The sequence below is a fragment of the Grammomys surdaster genome, unplaced genomic scaffold (genome assembly GCF_004785775.1).
Source record: "Grammomys surdaster isolate TR1022 unplaced genomic scaffold, NIH_TR_1.0 190, whole genome shotgun sequence".
NCBI classification, from domain to species: Eukaryota; Metazoa; Chordata; class Mammalia; order Rodentia; family Muridae; genus Grammomys; species Grammomys surdaster.
The window spans coordinates 6175957-6180315 of NW_021604635.1; positions in this window are offsets into that span (position 1 = coordinate 6175957).

The window sequence follows — 4359 nt, forward strand, 5'->3', positions numbered from 1 at the left end:
TTACCAGAGTAAGGTTATGCTGTAGCAATTGACGGAATATTATATCAGTCCCGTTTCACAGCTGAGAATATTGAACCTTAGAAAAGTGAGGGATTACTTGCCAAAAATAATAGATCTAGAAAGAAATAGAAACCAAGATGATCCTGGGTGGTTTGTCCCCACATCCTGATTCGTTTAATTCTATACTTCTGAGAATGATTTTGTTAATACAGCTTCATTAAAATCAAAATATTTATGAATATACTTTTAATTTGTAATGCTATAGTGCTTTGTGCTAAACTTAAGACTACATTTTCTATTAGTTTTTCCTAAAGGAACAAAACTGATAAAATGTGTGTATGTTTACTGTATGTGTGTGTGCAAGTGTGTGTGTGTGTGTGTGTGTGTGTGTGTGTGATGTGTGTATCTGTGCATAAGTGTGTGTATTATAAAGGAATTTACTAGACTGGCTTTTTGAATTTGGTCTAAGTAGTCCAATAATCAGTTTCTCAATGGAAAGGCCTAGAATCTGGTAGTTGTCCAGTCCATGGAGCTGGATGCCTCTGCAGTTCCAATCTGACACTGATGGCTGGATGATAGTTGGTCTTCAGTCCACATTGGAGTCTCAAAGAAATTAGTTCTAATAACAGTGAAGGAGTGCTGCAACAGGATATATGGACACGCCAGCAAGAGTGAGTGCAAACAGGCAAAAAGCAAGATTCTGTCTTCCACATCCAGAAGGTACCATCCACAATGAGTTGGATCTTCTGCTTCAAACAACTCGGATCAAAAAATTCCCTCCCACAGCCCAGAGACTTATGTTTAGATGATTCCAGCTGTAGTCAGGTTGACAATCATACTTAGTTCTCACACATTGATTTCAAAGCTCCATCCCTGATTGCTGTCTGCTGAAACACTAAGACATCAAAAAGGAAGCAAATGCTTCAACTTCAGAAAGTCCTCTGGACTCACATCTAAAACAGTACCCCATTGGTTCATACTTTAAAACAAGCTGTTTGGTACCTGCGTATCCCCAGTTCCTTTTGTGTGCTACGCATCCATGCTCACCTGCCACTCCTCACTAATGTTCAGATATGTAGTGGTTTCAGATTGCTCCCAAAGCTTAGCCATAACATGGCATTGTCCTTTCCCTTGGTATAGCCATCGGAAGGCTCTTTATCTGAACGTGAAATGTTCTGTGATGACACAGATATCCCTTAACCTTGACAGTCAAAACAAAAGAGAATATTAACTTTGGATATGACAGCAAAGCCATGAGTCACTCTGAGCTCTTATTTACTCCTGAGTGACGGAGGTCTTACTGTGGCAACCCTGCCAACCCTGGGAATCATGATTTTTTTGACTCTAGTTGTAAAAGATGTTTGAGTATTATACTTCATGCTATTCCAGTGGGTTCCCCCTTATATTTACCTCTCAGAGACTGTCACAGTTACCTCTAGTCCCAGTCATTTTTTCTGTTTTATATGTATGATGATGTGGACATCTCGAATTGTTGGGTTGTGTTGGTGTTTTCTTATCACTTGAAAGAAGTCACGTAAGACCAGAAAGGTTCGTTTTGATCATGGCATAGGATCTTACAAGCTGTTGTGGTAGAGAAGGCAGGAGTAGGGTAGTAGAATTATGAAGCAGCTGGGTCAGTGGTGAAGAAGCTGAGTTCACCCAGAGGAATGCCATGTTTTAGCAATACACACCAATGGCTTTTTTTTTTCAAGGAGGCCACACACCTTGTAAAAGCTCTATGATCCCTCAAAACAACAAACAAACAAGCAAACAAACAAAAGATTTGGGGAATAAATGTTTAAATGTATTATCCTATGGGGAACCTTTCCATTTAAATTATAAAAATGATCTTCCCCAGCTTTCTTAATGAAATATTCACTCTGAAATTACCAGAATGAGGTAAAAGGTCATATGAAATACCTGTTTCTAGATGCTCTGCATATGGGTCTTCATTGCCAAAAGGGCAGCAAAGTCAAAGATAAAGGTCTAACTCTGGCTGGCATCATTACTCACTTAATAGCAGATAATGACTTAGAAATAATACTGAGGCACATAAGCAAAGTTTAATACAAGAAGAAGTATGGTAAGTATTTCTATTAACCCTTTTTAGAAATCCGAAACTGTCTTCTGTCAATTTTTGATTGGGTAGTTACTTTGGTAATATTATTAAAATCTCTCATTTCTTTTAAATTTCACATCACAGTTACACATAAATACACAACTCAGTGTAGAGGTCAGCTACTTATATAATACTGTAAGTGGTCATACACAATTTGGATACTTGTTCACAAAATTGAAGAAGGTTTTTAACACAATTACCAAAATTTAACAAAAGATGGTGGTTTTCTATGGGCCTGCTTTTATGAATAACTTTCTACATATACATTTACACACACATATAAACATATTTCTCACATATCTTGTTATGAAATATATTTACACACACACATACACACACATACACACACGTGTGTGTGTGTATGTGTGTGTATGATTTCATAACAGAATATGTGAGAAATTTTTGTGCCAGACTCTTAAGCAGTATCTTAACACTGTCTCTTTAATCACCATCTTTACACCAGTCATCCTTGACTGTCATCCCTCACAGAGTGCTCAAGAGTGTTAACATAATCTGACTTCTAAATGTCACACAAGTGTTCCAAGGCGAACTGTGTTTTCTTAAAATTCCTATGACAAAGTTCTAATCCCTGGAATCTCAGAACTTGACCTTAAAAGAGGTGATTAAGTTACTGTTCGGACATATAGAATAGGTCCTAAGCTAATCAGATAAGTTATTGAACTCAGATCACCAGACAGGAGAACAAAGAAAGCAGATACAATTTAGAATGTGAACAGCTACAAGAACAACAACAGAGCAAGACCCAAGGGGCAACCAAAGGACAGCTCCTTGACCTTGGACTCCAAGCCTTCAGAAGTGTAAGGACATAACTTTCTGTACTTTAAAGCACCCAGTCAGTGACCTTTTGTTATGGCAGCCACAGCCAGCTGGCATACTCCATAACTTACATAAGTCACAAAACTTTCAACATGAAGTGGTGGCCCAGACATGTGCCCACAGACAGGGAGCCAAGCAGAAGAGTTTTTAAAATGAAGATGTTAGTGATGTTATTTACTTCCCACTGGTAAATTGCAACCATTATGAAACAGAGACGCCGAGATCATGTTGTGAGGATTAATGAGATCACCTCAGTTAAGTGCTCCTTTAGAGATTAATTCCATAATTTTGTTACCTGGGTCCATGGTTTTTTTTAACTCTTCTTTAATGCATGCTGTATAAAGTGTGCAATGCCAACAGTCCTTATTAATCTTCTTTCTTTTATCTCATTACTAATTAATGTTGCTGGAGCAGAGAATGTTGTGAACCAAAGATAAACAAGAAAGAAAGGCAAATAAGTCAGAAAGCTATGAGTCCCTTCATTTATATCTCAACATTACACCTCCTAAATTATACTAAATCCACATCAGTCTCTCAAAAAGGAAAAGAGAGAAAGGGTGGGGTGGAAAGGGAGACAAAAAGAAGAAGAAGATGAGAAGTAGGAAGAGGAGCAGAAGGAAGAGGAGGAACAGAGAAGGTAGAGGAGGAGCAAGAGGAGGGTGAGTAGGACGAAGAAGAAGAAGGAGAAGAAGAAGAAGAGGAGGAGGAGGAGGAGGGGAAAGGAGAGGGGGAGGGGAAGGGAGAGGGGGAGGGGAAGGGAGAGGAGGAAGGGAGGGATAAGGGGGAATAGGTGGTGGAGGAGGAAGAGGAGGAGGAGGAGGAGTAAGGTGGTCAGATTGAATTCATGTATGTTTTGTTCTGGATAGGTATCTTGTCCTGAACTTCTGTTTTTGAATTGATTTCTTTCTAATAATTATAATCCAAGTAATTTACATTGAACTTCCAGGGAAAATAAACAAAGTAATAATAGCAGTTCTTGGTTTTTAAAAGATTCAAACAGACAACAGAATACTGAGTAATTACTAAAGTAAAATATAGAGACACAGTCCCATTGAAACAATGTCAGGGCCACAACCCACTTAAACTTGGAAGTCATCAGGAGCGAAAAGAGAAGAGACTCTTGGGAAACTGTGCTGGTGAGAATGGTGGTACATGCCTTTGATCCCAGAACTCAGGAAGAAAGGACATACATATTTCTCCCTGGCATAGCTAGGGAGATCCCTGCTAGCATAGATCCTGTCTGCAAGAGAGAGGAAACATGAACCCAAACCATAACTAAAAGAAAGAAAGAAAAAAGAAAGAAAGAAAGAAAGAAAGAAAGAAAGAAAGAAAGAAAGAAAGAAAGAAAGAAAGAAAGGGAGGAGGAGGGGGAGAGGGAGAGAGGGAGAGGGAGAGGGAGAGGG